This window comes from Polyodon spathula, chromosome 17, assembly GCF_017654505.1.
Source record: "Polyodon spathula isolate WHYD16114869_AA chromosome 17, ASM1765450v1, whole genome shotgun sequence".
Taxonomy (NCBI): Eukaryota; Metazoa; Chordata; class Actinopteri; order Acipenseriformes; family Polyodontidae; genus Polyodon; species Polyodon spathula.
The window spans coordinates 9,332,143-9,350,961 of NC_054550.1; the positions used below are offsets into that span (position 1 = coordinate 9,332,143).

Here is an 18,819-nt window from a genome sequence, read left to right on the forward strand (position 1 = left end):
ATTAAACAGCTTTTGATTCCCTCCTTACTAATAAAGTTGTCTCAATGTATATAAATTATGGTAACTATGTATAGTAATATGCACATGTTCATGTTTAGTTATAGACTTTTGTGAAGAGTCAACGCAATTATTTTTCCACTTTGTTTTATATGACACAGATTACTGTTGATTATTACTGTACCTGTCCTGTATTGGATAATGAAATTGGTTGCTTATTGCACCTCCACAAACCCCACTGTTTGCTTGAGCCAGTCTTGGTGGGTGACTATTGGCATTAATCCCTGGCTGACACAGTCAGTCTGTCTTGGCAGGGACGCAGCACGGATTGGATATTAACTGTGCCTCATTTACTCTGCCATTCCCAGATCTTCTAAACTTGCATAGTCTTGTGTGGTATCTTTGTAACAGTTTGCTGATAACATTGTAAATGTGGATATTTTGTTGAAACACAAATATCTTAATGGTATTACAGCTAAAGTAATAATTCCATAAATCTTACCTGTCCACTTCCATTCATGATGTCGGTTTACAATGTGCAGTTATAGCAAGATTTTCATTTTGAATTAAAAAAAAAATATCATGCAGTATCATATTAGGCTACTTTGAGTCTGTTAAAGGTAATTTCACCTCAACAGTGTCTCTGGGATCAAAGCTGCCACTGACTGCAAAGCAAGCCAGTCTTTAGCTGGAATAGCTGCTTGTTTAAGGCATTGAAGGGGTGGAATGAATTATGAACTGACTACCTGAAATTATGGGATGTCAACTGAAGATCTAATACACATTTAAAAAAAGAAACACAGTTTTCCATTGTGTTTTTCATTCAAAGCACAGCACATATGAGACCGACCGGGTGAATGGAAGTTACAGTCAGATCTGATACCTTGATTTTTTCCCTTCATTAGCTATCTAAGAATGAATGGAAGGTGAGATGATGCACTCTCCTCTGCTTTTTTGTCTTTCTCTTTCCCTGCCTGTGTCAGCATTGTATCAACCACATTGTCGAATATACCCTTCCATTAAGGTAAACTCTGCATGTCAGTTTATTTCAAAATGAATCATTGACTTCCCTTTTAGTTATTGCCAGTGTAGCAGAAAAAGCATTTGGTCTTTTCCGGGCAAATGCTTTTAGTGTTCACTTTCCATTCAGTGGGAATAGATCTGCTCTGTAAGCCCTGCTCTGTTACACAGTCACTGCAAGCAGACTCTGAGACAGGCATTTAAACACATTACCAGCCTCCTCCTGCAGACACAGTCTCGCTCATGTTCACTCCTTTGCTTATGGTCCTCTGCCACTGGTTAGCTTTCTGTGCAGGACTTGCTTGTTTACATTACCCGATGGTACTTTATCTTTAGGGATATATAACTTTCTATGTAAAAGACAAAACCAATTATGTAATTAAGTAGATCCTGGTTTGGTCTGCATATTTTCAAAATGTTTCAATTCTCAAACTGTCTGCTTAATTTGTCTCTGCTCTACACGTAATGGCTTAGCATCTCAGCCCATTGAATTGAATGGAGAGGCAAGGGCTTCAAGTAAACTGACAGCCTCAAGGTTCAACACAAACGTCTTGCCAGTCAACAATTTCTTTCAGAAAAGAGATATGCACCCAGTAAAGCTACCACACCATAAATATACAACTAAGTCTTTTATTTCAGGGGCTTGAATGAAGTATGAAGTGGTTTCTTATTTGTTTTAGACATTGAACTGGTGTTTTTTTCCCCCATTTAGAAAAAAATGCCTCAGTGGTGCTTTGGAGTAAATAACTTTGAGAGTCTAGCCCTATGTTTCTGATGTTCTAACCTCTCAGATAACACATGTGTGACATCACATTAAAAACTGCTCGCTTTGTATACATGTAAACATTAATAAATCGAAGCGTAAATCAAACAATGGAAAACACAAAAACCTTCCTTGAAAGCCAAGACTTCTTTTTTAATTTTACACAAAATACCTCAGTAATATCATTCTCGGATGCATTACATACAATATTAAAAACTTACGCCTGTTTAGCATTTGCAATTAAACCAGTGGTCTTTCCCATCCATTACAACAGGGCGAAAGAGATTATTAGCATGTTCGCACCTCTATTGCCATGGCAACATGGCTTGCAAGTCATGTCATACACACCGAAACACCACCACCACATGTGACAGTCCTGCCCTGAATGCACTGATATCACACAGGAGAGGGTGAAGTGGGGAGACACTTGCAGGTTAACAAGCAAAAAGGATCTGTTGTGCTGAGTGTGAACTGTACTTTCTATAAAAACAGCTTCAGGTAAAAAGGAAAGGAACTGACTGGTTTATTTAAAAAAGAAATTCAAACCATACTGAACATTAGTGACTGCTGTGTATGTGTTCAGAAAGAGGCAGTTCAAAGTAACTCAGAAACAGTGTGTTAGTTTGTGTTCTCAATATCAGCAACCATTAATTTTGCACTCTTGAGAGCAGTAATACTTTTATAAAATAAAAATTTGTGACTCAGAATAATATTTGCATTTGGGACATGAATAGCATTCGGTTTGTTAAGCTCTTAGAGATTCTTTGGTAATAGTAAATGCACTAAATTCAATTTTAGAAAGATTAATTAATAATACATTTTTGGAATTAAAATTAAAGATAACCTTCAAGACCCTTGCAGCAGTTACAGCATTTAACCACCTGCTGGTGCTGTAAGCTAGGCACCAATTATATTGCAAATGAATGAAAAACAAAAGCAGTCTACCCTAACACTTCATGTGAACCAAACAGATACTCATACACAGACACTTTCTGTACACAGACATGCATGCAAGACATCAGTGCTAATAAGTAACTGTTCAAAAGACAGATACTTCAAACATTCTGCAGAATTAGAAAGTACCGCAGGAAGAGAGGAGAGCTACTGTAGCCCTCTGTAGAACTAATTAATGATGATGTTATAATTCTAGGGAAATATGTTTTTTCCCTCCTTCTCCTCCTCCTCTGCAAGAAAGTATTAAAAAAAGGATTAATTTAAGTATCCATTTCCAAACTCAGCACTACTGGGAGACTCAATTGACTGAAACAGATTAAACAATTAAATGTGTTTAAATCAAGCATTTCAGGAGTTTCTCTGAACTCTGTAAACACCAAGAGATGCTCTGAAGCAAAGTAGGCTTGTGTAAAACCACAGTGCCACAAAATGATGTCATCTTTAACATCAACATAAAATCCCTATTTATTTACTACATTCTTCCATGCTGCGTGCGTTTTATCAGAAAGCTGAAATATGTTGATAGCCCTGTCTGTTTACTTTCCCCAACTGCAGTTTATATGTAGGGACTCCACATACCTAGTTTACACCCAATAAACTGCACATGCATTTCAAAGGGAGTACCGTATTGGACTAGTATAAATCTCCTTGCCCTGCTCTCTGTGGGGCTGTCAGCTTGTTAATGATATACAGAGCTGCCTTGCCACCCTGCTGCCAGTGCAAATGAATCACTGCTGCATCCCAGGGAGCGTATTACCTGGAAGGCTGCAGCAGAAGCTTGCACGATCTACTCTTATTGCTCCTCGGATCCGAATTGGCGGAGCAATTAAATCTGGCCTGTTTCTCCAGCTGCCTGCAAAGACCAAGCCTACTGCAAAATAAAGGCTTTTCTCACCTGCAAAGTTAAAACGCTCAAGAGACAAGCCTCCCTTCCACTCAGATATCTATACTAAAATTAACCTGTATGTCTGACCATGAAACTGTGGTGGGATATACCAATATACTGTTTTCAATGTATTATCTTTATGTCCATGCCAAGGACAACTCAGGGGAACAGTTCTCAAGATACAGCCTTTATTATTTTTTATCACAAGACACAAATCATCCATACGCATCATCATGAATATGTGGACGTGAATGTCCATACCAAGGTTTATCACAGTATGACCCATGTAAGTGTAGGGATGCCTCCACTGTTTTTCCATTGTCCATTGTTTCTTTAAAGAATGCAGACCTGCATAGCCTATAACAAAGATTGCACTAGTAGCATAGTATAGGATAGATAACAACAGACCAGTAAACGAAACAAATATAGTAATATTTATATATACAGTATGTCCATCCCTTGGTTAGTCTTTCTGTAAAGACACAGAGGGGTTGATTTGATAAACCGATTCCGTACTGGGATACGTTTAAACATTTTATAGAGCAGGGAATCCACCTGAATTGCATCAGACTTGTTTATGGGTAATCCCAGGGAAGGTGATTAATGCAAGCTAAGGAGAAACCCCCGGTGCTGTAAAAAATAAATAAATAAACAAACACATCTGTGGCTTACTCTGGTGGGTATAGGCTGATCAAATCAACACTTAAGTGCTAACAGAGTTAAAAGTACCTACATGTTCATAGCTATTGCAGGTGTTTACATGTTGACAGCGTTATGACATCATGACGGACATTACAGCGCCAACCATTACAGCGCTACGACATCACTGCGGGGGCTATTACAGTGACTGCCCATAACAGTGCTATGACATCACTGCATCGAACTACAATTCCCAGAAGACTGCAAAGTTCACAAAAGCATCACTTACCAGGAACTTGGACACACAACACAGTCAGAGTGGGGTTCACCACAGAGTCAACTCATCAGCCTCGTAAAAGGACGCTGCTGTCATGCATTAGTACTGGAGAACTGGTGAGGAGTGCAGTTGGTGGCTGCGTTCGCGTTACTCACGGCTGAGTAAACATGGAGACCAACTCGATTGATTTTCTGATTGCAGAAGACTATAGTTTTTTTTTTCCCCACTGTTCCCATTCAGCTCCATCATAACTAGACTGGTAAATAAATTATGCAAAGACTTATTTCAGTAAACCGAAGACCATCTTTTATTATGAATCTGTTTAAGCAATTATGTACATCAGTTTTATATGGAGGATATTCCATGCCAAAACTATAAATAAATACATACAGGAATAAATAAACACACTGTTGGAAAACATGGATCGAGAATTGATTAACAGTTTGCTATGCACGTGGACTGGCAGAGCTATACTGGTGTTCTTTTCTGAAAAGAGACTAATATTGCAGATAGCAGACTGTTTGGTTCAAATTGCATGTACTTCTAACAATTGATAGAGACGTTGCGTCTACAGCCTTTTTGCCCAACATTGACTGCAAGCTAACAAGATAACAATGCTGTGAACTACAATTAGCACAGGCTCTAAAGACCAGAGAGATCGAAAGAGATAATGCCACTGGGATCAAAGGGGTCGCAAGAAGATAACAAAAGGCAGATGTATAGACCTTTTGTCTCCAGGAGTGTGAAGAATTCACCGAGTTCAGAGGTTGTCACATTAGACTACACACACAGAAAAGGAAGAAAAGGACTGTGCACTTTCTTGAATCTACTTAATCACCATCATTTTTTTTTAAGTTATTTCACACACACTGAATTAAAAATAAATAAATAAACTAATAAAGAATTAAATAAACATAGAAATAAATACATACATGGACATTTATTTATTTATTAATTTATTCCTGTATTTATTTTATTTATATTTAATTTTAGCATGGAATATCCTCCATAGTTTTACTAGTCCCGTTTGAAAATTAAATACAAAAGCATAATATATATGTACCGGTATTTGTCATTTACAATACAATAGTTGTAATTTATACAAGCTCTTTTTCTGTGTTATTCACACCCTCATTCTAGGTGGCGCTACCACGCTCACTAATCCTGCATGGGGGTCTCTACGCCCCTCTTGCACTGGTGGTGCTCCTCCATGTCTTGAAGATGGGTCTGCTCCAGTGCAGCACCTTTTAGAATCTGCAGGGAAAGCGCAGACTGCGCCCAGAGGATGCGTGACCTCTATTGTCAGTTCTGGCTATGGTCAAGCAGTTTGTCTTACTCTGACTGCTCGCACAGGGTATTCGCACAGTCCCACGTAATTTGAAGCAAAGTCTATGCAGACTCTCAAAAGTTTGCCTGTCACGAACACACCCAATGAAGCCCAGAGAGCGAGTGAAAGACAAGGTAGACAAACACAACATGTTTTTTTGTTTTTGTTTTTGTTTTGTTTTTATATAGCATTTATATAATGCAGTATCAGCGTACAAATATGCCTGAGAAAGTTTCACACAGGTAGACAGGAAGAATAGTTTAAAGAATTAATTTGAACAAGTAATGAAGAAATTGCACCACTGTCAACACATCACAAAAATGATGTGGTAGAACTGCAGTACAAATGCAGTATTTTCTTTATCTTCAACTATATTAATTCGTAATTTCTCAATCTCTCTCACTCGGAAGTTAATGTTGTGAGCGATGCCATCCAAAAAGTCGGACAGTGAGCGATTGTGGTAATCCGCTACAATCGTTTCTATGTTATGGCAGATTTTGCAGTACTGCGCTCTGCCCTCAGGCAGCACATTGCCAGCAACTAGCTGTTCCATTTTTAATTCATTGAGGTCCTGTTCTTTTTTTATGCCATCAATAACCTTCCAAATGGAGGGGTGTTGCACATCAAGGAGTTCCAAGAATGCACGGTGCCATCCCTCCACAGGAGTTGTTGGTGCGTGGGATGTGCTGCTCCAGGCATCGTAGCAGTTCCACATTTCTGAAGTATAGGTATTACAATTATTTACAGTTCTTGCAATCCCAATCTTGTATTGCAGGGTTTTGTAATATTATTTGGTGTGTGTGTGTGTGTGTGTGTGTACGTGTGCGTGATTGCATGCGTTTGCACGTTGCCTGGTCAGGGAGGGGTCAGATTTTTGTTTTGCATTTCAAAAGGTGGTAACCCTACTAAGAACCCACTAACTTTTTTACCTATAGGAAACTGTGGGACTCGTCGATGTCCGTTACGCTGGGGACACCCAATCCACACATCTTCTAAATAATCCAGGACTCCCTGCAGTTCAGGATTTCCAGCAAAAAAGGCCATTTCCATCAGTTCTTTGAACCAATGCACCACTTCGCCTGGTGGAACAAAGGCGAGGGCAGGAAGCTGCTTCATTCTGAGTGCAAAGTCAGGATCCTGCTTGTAGTGCTCCTGCATATCTGGGTACTGTTGTGTCTGTCTCCAGATAGATGGGCTCAGGTGGAAAAAACACCCCCAGCTTCTGCAGGTTAGAAATAGCTTTTTGAAGGCATTCAGGGTGGCCTTCTCAAAATCTGTCATCACAGATTGAGGGCTGAGGTCAGGTTTCAGCCCGGACAGCACGCTCATATGTTGACTGTGACTTATTTGGCAGGAGGATGAAGGCTGTTGGGATGATGTTGCTCTGCTGAAGTCCATGTACAGGGTATAACTGCATGAACAGCGGAGGTGAGGTTTTAAAAGTCCCATCCGCGTACCAGTTTGAGGACTGAGCCATGTATTCTAAATTTCCCTCTGTTGAAAAAAAATGAGGATACGATCAGCTAACAGTAGGTAAGGATTACCATTTGTAGCTGTCGTGTAACTTTGTGGAATCAGTAACTCCAGCAGATTGGCAGGGACTGGGGGAGCCTGGCCATGCCGTTTTCCTTCCCTCTGTATTAGCCGATTCAGGGCGCGGGCCGAAGGCAGCTGTCCTTGCACAGCGGGTCCCACTCCCTCTACACCCGAGGCGAAGACTTTCTGGGAACTTTCCTGGGTTTCACAGGCTCTTTCCTTAATGCTGTTTAGTACCTGCCTTGTCTGGATTCTAGCCGTGTTAGGGCCGTGGTTGTGCACCTCATGCACATTGGCGATGTTACCAAATTCCACCCGATCCCAGCCACGACAGTTAAAAGCATCATACTCTGTGCACTTCCAATATGATGTAGTGAGATTTTCTTTTTCTTTACGATTAAGTAAAACCTCCATGCAATAAAAGTGTGTTTCCACAAGCATTTTTTATGTAGTTGGGCTGCATATCAATTTTTTTTTGTTTTTCATTTGTTGCAGAACGTGTTTCAGCAGTGCCTATTGAAAGTCTACACCCACTTTCAAAATGTTCATCTTTTGTTGCCTTATAGCCTGGAATTAAAATGCATTCAATTTTTTGTTTTCATCTACACAAACTACCCCACAACTTCCAAGTCCGAAAAATATTCTAGACATTTGTAGAAAATTAATTAAAAATAAAAACTGAAATTGCTTGGTTGGACAAGTGTCCACCCCCCTTGTAACAGCAATCCTAAAGGAGCTCAGGTGTAACCAATCACCTTCAAAATCACACACCAAGTTACGTGGCCTCCACCTGTGTTAAATTGTAGTGATTCACACAATTTCAGGATAAATTCAGCAGTTCCTGTAGGTTCCCTCTGCTGGGTAGTGCATTTCAAAGCAAAGACTCAACCATGAGCACCAAGGTGCTTTCAAAAGAACTCCAGGACAAAGTTGTTGAAAGGCACAGATCAGGGGATGGGTATAAAAAAATATCAAAAGTTTTGTGGTCTGACGAAAATAAAATGAAACTTTTTGGCCTAAATGCAAAGCATTATGTTTGGTGCAAACCCAACATAGCGCATTACCCAAAGAACACCATCCCTACTGTGAAGGATGGAGGTGGCAGCATCATGTTATGACTGGGGCACTTGACAAGATAGAAGGGAAAATGAATGGAGCAAGTACAGAGAAGTCCTTGAGGAAAACCTGCTGCCCCTTGCAAGAAAGATGACACTGGGACGGAGGTTCAACTTTCAGCATGACAACAATCCAAAGCACACACCCAAAGCTACATTGGCTAAGGAACAAAAAGGTAAATGTCCTTGAGTGGCCCAGTCAGAGCCCCAACCTAAATCCAATCGAAAACTTGCATTCTTGAAGATTGCTGTCCATCAACGCTCCCCAAGGAACTTGACAGAGTTTGAACAGTTTTGTAAAGAAGAATGGTCAAATATTGCCAAATCTAGGTGTGCCAAGTTGGTAGCTAGCTATTCACCTTATGAGCATCACAAAGGCCCAATACATCATGCACTCTCATGAACAGGCAATGTGAAACTGAATCCACATACTGCACTACTCTTCCTTCCTGAAGTTGATACTGCAGTGTTTTGCCACGCCTGGGAAAGACATTAAGAAATCCAAGTGCTACAGTGCAGTCCAGTCGTGAAAGCTTGTTTTTTTTTTTCCAGCTCTCCAGCTCATCAAAAATGCATTCTCTCTCTCTCTCTCTCTCAGAAAATAAAAACACCAGGAAAAAAAAAACCCAAGCAATGCAGCACTTTCACTCACACATGATAATCTAGCGTGCCTGCTGTGAACCCTGGGGTACTGTGCTGGGAGCTTTACTGCAGCACAAGGAACTGCTGAAACCCAGTGCCTTTCACTGTATCCACTGAGCTACTCAAAACCACTGCCTTCTACACTGCAGCCCAGTACTCCAACCACTGAGCCATTCAATCCCACTCCAACCACTGCTAAACCCACTTCCACACTGTAGCCCAGCACTCTAACCACTGGGCTACTGAAATCCTGTAGGTGCCAGTGCTAGGATTAGTAATTAACAGGTTCAGACACCCCCTTCTCCCTGCACACTTGTCACTTTCTACTGCTGACATAGCATCTGTTCATCCTACGAGCACCTGAGAACCCCCCCCCCCCCCCCCCTCCACCCCCCCACCAAGCAGCAGTCAGGCTGGGGAGTATTGTTGCCGTGACTTACAGCCAGCTGACACCTGAATTAACATGAAGTGAATGATGGGTCAAATGGTTTCCTTTCTCTTTAACAGACAAACAGTTTGCTAAAAGAATAATGATACAGATACTCTGGATATCGGCATGCACAGACAGAGAAGCTGAACAACTGTTTCAAATACACATTAACCAAACGAAGCCTGCTGTAAAAAAAACAAAAACAAACAAACCAAAAAAAAAACAAAAAGTAACAAATTAATTAGATACCATGGTGTATACATACCATTTGTGATACTATATGTCATAGATGACACAAATCAGGTTTAATTATCTTATATATACTATATAATATATATATATATATATATATATATATATATATATATATATATATATGGTGTACTATATATATATATATATATATATATATATATATATATATAATGATATATATATAATATATATATATGATATATATTAATATATATATATATATATATATATATATAGATATATACTTATAATATATATATAATATATATATATACTATATATATATATATATATATATATATATATATTATAGTAAAAAAATCTTTCCTTGGTCCAAATCATTAATCTCTTGGAACCAGGTTTAGTGACTGCTGGTGCAAAGTAATTATCAAATCGCTATTACAATAAACTAATTACTATTAGAATAACATGCACACTTTAACATTTTTCTGGAGAATCTTTATGCTGGTTGTGTGCATACAAGTTGTGCAAGATACTTGGTTAATGGTATTCTATATATTATGCAATGCTCAAGGTCATTTCAGTCTACTGGAGCACAGCAAAAGCACAAATCCAACTCAAACCATGCAGTTACATTGCTAATCATGCAACTATAACCATGCAGTTACACTACATTTTTGCATCACAACTGAATATCCCGATTTCATTACTAAACATCTATCCTTTCTAACACCTGCACACCCGTACACTGTAATATTCAGGTCTGCAGAAAGACAATCACTGTGAAGCCTCACGGGGTAACCTTAAGAATGACTTGTTTTAGGCTTGTTTTTACTATTGCTGGTTGCATGTAACTATTCACTCAGTAACCAGGTGTTGGCACTTGGTTATTCCGTATGTATACTATGGTGTTTTTGATCAGGTGTGTGCTACACAGAGTAATACAAAGGCAGCCCTGCTTGTTATATGTAAGTTATATTTGAAAACTCCTGAGTGGATGCCATTTGCATGCTCTATAAAAAGAAAAGGAACCCTTACCTCTTATAATGTCAAAACAGGCACAGCGTAGATCAATACTGAGATTTTCAGAGATGTGGCACCCCCACAAGAATCCTTTAAAAAGGTAACCTAAAATAACTCCTGTGACATGCAGGACAGACTCCTAGAGAACACAATGCTGTATCCACTGTGTTTCTTCCTAACGCAGGCAGGGCTATGCAAATATAAACTGGAATTAGCTTAACATTTGCACCTCCACCGCCCGATGGTAAAGCAAAGGCGTTATGTAACTCGATGAATGCACTCCATGCTTCAGTGAGCCCTGTATCACTACATTTAATGGGGTGGGTTAACTAAACAAGCATCTTTACCAACGTCGTGTTATTTATCTCTTTTGGATTAACCCCATCAGTGCTTTTGTGCACCAACTGAATCCCATTTTCTTTTTTTTTTTGATCAGCTCGCTCAGGTATTAAAATTAAAACCTATGGGGATGTAGAAAGGGCTGTGATTGGCTGAAAGGTTGCCATGGGAACCATCCTCTTACAGAAAGAGGAATTTGGATTAGGATTATTATCATAGCAGTTACAGCAATAAAAACCAGTGGTACTGTACTTTTTCACTTGAGTTTCTTGACTGAATATTATATTGTATTCCTAATGCAAGGCAACACTGAATAACGTATTTTTGCTATTGTTTCCCGAAGCTCTGAACCACACAGTTGCCAGTCTCTTGGTGAAGTTTTGTATAGTGGATATGTAGGTATAATGGAGTTTTTATGTTGTTCATAACCTCCTAATGCTGCATATATCTACTACCAAGCAATTTCAGGAAAATGTGTACCAACAAATTAAATACCGTTGGAGAATATAAACAAGCTGGACTACCAGTAATGCCCAAGTAGGCTACGATAAGGCTAAAAGCCAAACAAATGTAATGAATGTAGAATTGATTTTTTATTTCAACAGACTACAGTGAATAACATTTTACCACAAAATTGAACTATACCAGATCTCCTGGTCTTTAAATGAACACCAAGGACATGTTGAAGGCTGTTTTCATTTAGTATTATTTGTGAAAACCATTTGCAAATATGAGTAACTGGTCTGAGAATTAGGGGTGCAATGATACACAAAGGTATGAGGTGTAATAACATAAAACTATCATAAATGAAGACAAAACTTAAATGGAATAGGAGGAGCATGCTGTCACACCAACTATAATCCCATTATTCTGTATTAATGAACCATGCCATATAAGTACTGTAGCCGCATAATGTACCTGGTTATGGACAATATCACAATGCAACAAGAGTGAATAAGATTGTAACGTCAAACCAAATCTTAAAAACATGATTACAGCCAACGATGCCAAATCCGAATCTTACTTTATTTAGTAAAAGACTTATTTTTTTTTTAGAAAATGTTTTCTAAACAGATTCCCATTACACTTAGTTTGCTAAAACTGTATTAACCTAGTTTATAATGCAGTGTAAAAAACATCTGACACCTTCCCGAACTGCGCCTTTTCTAATAATCAACTATGAGTCGTTATGAGGTATGCTCCACCAGGATATACCCATATTCACACACATTATGTGACAACTACTTTTTTTTGTTTAAGGCAGAGAAGTCAAGGGACCAAAGCAATGTAAAGCAAGGACAGCACGGGGGTTGGACAAAAAAAAAAAAAAAAAAAAAACATTGTAAAAACCTTGTACTGTCAACAGGTCTGTCTGTAAGATGTTAAAATCACTCGTTTGAGGTTTGTCAGAAACACCTGCCAACCAAGCCCTATGTTAAAGTCAACCATATCTTGTCTTACTCTTTGTGACTAAAACATAATGCATGCCATTTGCATAACATTAGGATTAGTTTCCATAATATTACAGATGTCATGATTTTTGTATTCAAACTGTGTATTCTTTGGACAATTTATAATCCAAATGAATTCCCTTTACTGAAAAGGAATACAAAAAGAATGCACTTTGAAAATGAACATAATTTGCTAAATTAATGTATTATTCAAAAATCCTGAATCTAGAAATGACTGCAAAAATATTGCACTACCGGTATATAAATATGAATTAAAAAACAGCTCAAATTAGGTGAATTGAATTAAAATACCCAGACCGTAATAAATTGCCCATAATTCACCCTATACCTGAAATGTTGTCCCATTCTAGTCATTGGGTCCCAATACTGTAAGTGGTATAAAAAAAAAAACAGACAGCAGAGGAACAGGGTATCTGAGGGCCATTTCTATTCCTAATCTTGTGTCCTCCTAGTTGTTCAAGTAAAAAGTAATGCCCTTGTATTAGTTCTAATATATGCCAGTGTGGGTGTTGAAGCGTTAGTTTTGTCTTTAATTAGTTCTACTTGCATTACTGATTTCTTTAGCAAAAGGAATCTCTGGCGTGGATTCTGGTTTATATAAAAGCTACACCTCCCTGTTGCAAGTCAGTCAGTTAGGATTTCTGGCTAAGATGACCTATATGTGTTCTGCATAATCTCTTACAGGGCCCACTGTCAAAAAGCTCAGCAAATCATCCTGTTGGTTTCCAATTATGTTTTGCATTTCTACAGATTAGGCTTACTTGGTTTTGACCAGGAAGAAACACAAACCCCAACAGGATACATTCATACATTAGGATGTCTTTTTCTGCTTGTGATCATGGCTCTTAGTAAATGATAATGGGCCACTTTGGCTGGTTTAGCTGAAAGCAGTAGCAGGGACTCCACTGCTGCAGGAAACAATGACTTGTTTTAAAAGGGTTGGAATATAAAAATCATGACCATCTACATGTAAAGGATGACGTCATGGCTAGAATTAACCAGGGATGGAGCAGGGGGATACCACTAGGTACACATTGCACAGTCTCACTTCCTTTAGCTTTCTATGCATTAAGGGGGAGGCGTTCAAATGGTAATTTATGCAAACAGAAATGTTCTCTTTCAAAGTTAAGACATTAGAAATGAAATGCTGAACTAAACTATCATAAGAGTGAAAAGGTTACTAAAAGTAGACTTTGGGTAACTTGAATATAAAACCTTAGTGAGTGCCCCATTTAGATAAAGAGTTAAATCAATAAGGCACAGCTGCCAACACAACTGGAGGCTTCCGTTGCCAATATATTCCCATTCGTCTGCTCAAACGTCATTAACCTAATGAGAAGTCTCAGGCCTGGAAGTGCTAAAAACAAAAGACTACAGCATGATGCGACACAGTCTCCACTTGGCCCTGACTTCCTTGCACCAGGGCACTAATGCTGAGCCCTATTTGTATACTGGATCTATTTAATTATGCACTTGATTATGATAGACAGGCAGAGAAAGCCTTCAATTATTCAGAGGCCTTGTATCACCATGGGTGTACTCTTGCAGCACAACAAAACACAAAACAACACAAACGCCTTGCAAGCCAGCCCTCAATGAGAAAGCGGGTGAAACACAGCCCGAACTTGCAAATATAAGGAACAGCACAATCGTCAGAACATCATTAAAAATCTTGAGATGTATTGTACAGCTGTTGTTTTGTAAAGAAATGCTGTATGCATCTATGTATATCTATATCTATCTACCTATATATATATATTTTGTTTGTGGAGTGGACTAATGTTTGTTTGGGGCCGTACAAAGACCACCCAACTAATTTCACTTATGACCTGAGCCATGTTTGAGATGAAAGGCCACCTGAATTACAAACCATTACCATTTATCACTTTAAATTTCAAGGGGTAACCAAGCACACCTGCAGGTAATGTAAACAAACTGGACTGTTCACAAATATTTGCTTTAGTTTCACAATTAATACAACTTGTGCACTGCTTTCTTTAAACAAATGGTGCTTAAAATAAACACTTACAAAAAGTTGTGTTGCCTTTGTGTACAGTACAAGCTTCTAAGGGATTGAGTTTGCTGTGTATATTCATCCACACTTCACTCATTACAAACTATCAAGTAACTCTTTCTGAAACTGTTGATGTGTATATGATGATCACACCAAAACAAACAAGGATACAGTACAATGATACCTACTTTTTCCCCTTATTTGATTAGCCAAAAAACTATTCTCTTGGAATGGAAGAGATTATCATTCACACCCAGTGCAAATCAAATACATAAGAACTGCAGGTACAACATAGTACTGAACATGCTTATTAACAACGGAATCTCCTTGTCTTCCTTAAGAAAGTCTAGAATAATCTCCAAACTTGTTAACATGGTATACATTAGGAGACTGAGTGAATAGTTGTATGGTATTATTAGGCAGGTATGGATGAAAAATGCTTGAATTTCTACTGAAATTCATGTTTATGAAAGTTGAATGTTGTATTTTACTCACTCAAAATACATTTTACGCACATAGTGTATAAACTGAAGAGTAAATTACTGAAATGAGCCAAACCCTTATCTGGAGAGCTGTGTGTATGTATGCATACATGTGTTTATACTGTACTGTGTAGATTGGTAGATACCAAATATAAGATGTTCTCTATAAAAGGTATTTTTTTCTTTGTATGTTGTACACACGTGTCAATAATACAATGAATAATTAACCCCTATGGGAAGAGCAGCATTTGACCTGATATATATATATATATATATATATATATATATATATATATATATATATATACTATTAGCATAGTACCGTTTGGCATAGCAAACCGTGCATAATAATGAAGGGCCAAAATGATCAGTATTTGAAAAATGTACTTCAGTGTACTTTCAAACCAATACAAGAATTCAGGGCAATATGATACACAACATGAATATTAATATTACAATAGCCCAATTATTTAGCGTACCATATCAAATCACCATATTAAATATGCAGCTACAAATTAAATATCAGCAAACAAACATAAACTGCCATCAAGCTTACTGGAAAACATTGCTTGTCACGCTTTGCTTTCATAAGCAACTAGTATAGTTGTTATTAATCTCTGCATGTTGCACTAGATTTTTTTTTTTTTTTTAAATGTAGAAATAATATACAGTAGCAACATACACAATACAGGTTGTTGTCTTTGTAGTTAGAGGGGATTGTTAGCAGATACTTAGAATTTAAACCCGAACGTGATCATTATACCGCATGGGACTTAACAAGCTAATTATATACATTTTTTTTGTATATTAACAACTATATATATATATATATATATATAGTATATATATATATAGATATATATATATATATATATATTTTATTTGCTAGTCAAGCTGGCTTCGAGCAAATACAGTAGTATTTTTATTATAATTGTCAACAGGCAGGCAATTCTGTGTGTACGTGTGAGCTGCAATGTAAGGACAACCGGGTCCTAAGGTTCCTAAAAATGAGGCAAATGTGCAAGAACCCCCTCGTCGGCAGTGTGCGCAGACGTAGGGAATTGTGAAAAAGAAAAAATGGGGAAGCTACTTAATAATTTACAATGCGCGTGATTCACAGCCATCAATGATATAACAGCAGTTCAGGGATCACCCATGTGTGCACAACCCCCCTCCCCGTCCCCCCCTTACCGCAGCACAGTAGCGCAGCGAGATGAAAACATTAATGTACGGTATTACAAACGCCCTAGTTAAAACACGCCACACAGTCGCTGTGTAAAAAAAAATAAAATAAAATAAGAAAATGAAATACAGATTTAATGAACACTGAATAAACACGCAGCAAAACATATACCTTTAAATAGACTCACCTCCTTTATTTCCACGTTGGTCTGGTTGCTGCTGCTCTCATTGCCACAGACCATACAGCCCTCTGCAATACTGACTGTGTATGTTAATGTTTAATGCAAATCGTGGTTAGGAGGAGATCTATGGAAAAAAAAAAAAAATAATAATAATAAGGAAAAAAAAATAACGCGCAACACTGCGCTTATTCGCTTATGTCACAAATGCACTGCGGACAAAAAGCCACAACAATTATTATAATGATATATTGCAATACTTAATTTCCCTTGTGTTTAAAGAGCTGCAGTGTGCTTCAGATTGGACAGATAAGCAATTTGCATTTACAAGGTATTAGCGACCCAGAAAAACAGAAGGTGCACTTTAGAACTAAAAATTAACTAAGGATGAGGTCATGCTTCTGAAAAAAAAAAAAAAAAAAAAAATTACAGGTTGACGTCACCATCAGCCAATCAGAGCGAGCGACTCAGGGGCAGGGTGACGTCACCTCTCTGATCCTGCAGATTAAAGGGATAAAAGGCCAAGTGGAAGTGCCAGCTCTTAAAGGGGACGCACACGCTCACATACTGTATATTAATGTTTTATGTAAAACACAAGTATGCTTTCTTTACAGAAATGGTATCAATATGTTTAGTACAGGGGGGCTATGTGCTTATACAGGATGCACCGTGTTTAAAATATGTTTTATACATTTAATACATGAGTTGATTAGATGTTTTCTATAAAATGTTATCAGTATACCAAAAAGTGGATTTTACTACCAACAGTCTTTTTGTGATTTCTTTCTAAATAAGAAACCCCCAAAAGGATGCTGCCACTAGTCTACTATACTACCTGTTCTAGTATTTCTTTTTTCCATTATTGTTTTTCATCTTTACGTATTGTTCCGGATCAATACTTTCAACAAAAAGAGACTGGAGGACAAACCAAGGATAGATACAGAACCTTTTTACATCATAAAAATACAATCCTTAATAACAGCTTTCCTGAAAACTGTTTTAAACATGGGTATTGGTGAAGTTCTAGCTGCAAGTGTTTGTATATATCTTCAGAGTAAGACCTGGCATCAGTTTGTGAGTTCTGTCATACAGTCAATCATACGATTTTGGTCTATGTTGTGTTGGCTCAGTATCTTCTTTTCTCAGTATCTTACTTATCCTTTATTATAACTTTCCATGCTTTTACCACAGATACACCAGACCCCACAGTAAACACTTAGTCTTTTGTTGTCAGAAGCAGCTGTCCTGGAACTGAAAGGGTGCCATGAAGGACAGCCTCTCTGCAGTAAACTCTATAGAACCCCTATCTATCAAGACAAGGCCCAGGTTTGAGGTTGCCGGGCAACATGTTATGGAACAGGCATTCTTGGTAAACAAACATGCAAACTAAAAAAAGTACACCATTAATCCCTCAGTACAAGCAGTGGAGAAGGGTTTGTAACAAACAAGCAAATGCTGTATGGTCAAGTGTGTACCCTGGGTCAATATCAAGCAGATATTTTCTGTTAAGGGGGAGATTATGTAAGGAATAACCTCCCCTCCCCTCCTATGGTCTATTCCAGAACTCAATAATTACCCTAAAGGCAATTTAACATGTAGGAATACAGGGCAAGGCCACTTTATTAGGAACTACAGGGTTTGGACTCTTTATTGGGAATGATATATTCTTAAACTGATTACAGGCAAGAAAATAAATCAAACCGTCTGAATAGTGCCAGATGGTAAAAGTAAAAAAAAAATAAAAACACACAAAAAAAAAAAAAACATTTGAATGATGCAAATGTGGCAACAGCAATTTGAAGGGTGATGTCTTGGTTAGGGCAAATACATCTGTGTGCAATGTGAAGAAAGCTAATTACTGTTATGTAATTGCATTGTAATGTATTGCAATAACATTGAAACCGCATTAAAATTCCAGCAATGCATTGAACTGGTGCACTGATCAGCAGCGGTGGTGTGCTGGTTCTCATGTGCTCATACTGTAAAGTCAACTGCTTGATGTCGACTCTGTAAACCGTGTTTTGGGTTTTATATACATACTGGGTGCCCAGCTCCATTCGCTTGGTTTTCCTTTCAGAGGATATATTCAAGGACAATTCCATTGATCCAGAGGCTTCTAATGCAGTCTTTGAAATATAATGTCATTCTACACCATTCAGATAACATCAGCATCCACATTTCAATGGGCTGCAGTGTAAGTGTTTACATTCTTTCAAAATACCTGATTGACTTGTCCTGGAGAAACATGAACTAAGTATTGAGATCGACGGGCAGTCGGACCAGTTTTAATGTTTGGGGTGCGTCTGCTTTTGTGGAATGGTTTGCT

At 38.1% G+C, this 18,819-nt stretch overlaps 1 protein-coding gene across 1 annotated transcript in view; it reads right to left on the reverse strand.

Annotated features, from left to right (window-relative positions):
- The window catches only part of LOC121329950 (dual specificity protein phosphatase 8-like), a 76,209-nt gene extending 59,455 nt beyond the window's left edge, over positions 1-16,754 (reverse strand). Inside the window, exon 1 of the mRNA XM_041276058.1 lies at positions 16,503-16,754. The gene's annotated coding sequence lies outside the window, so the exon portion shown is untranslated. The remainder of the gene's footprint in view (positions 1-16,502) is intronic.
- Between the last annotated feature and the right edge of the window lie 2,065 nt (positions 16,755-18,819).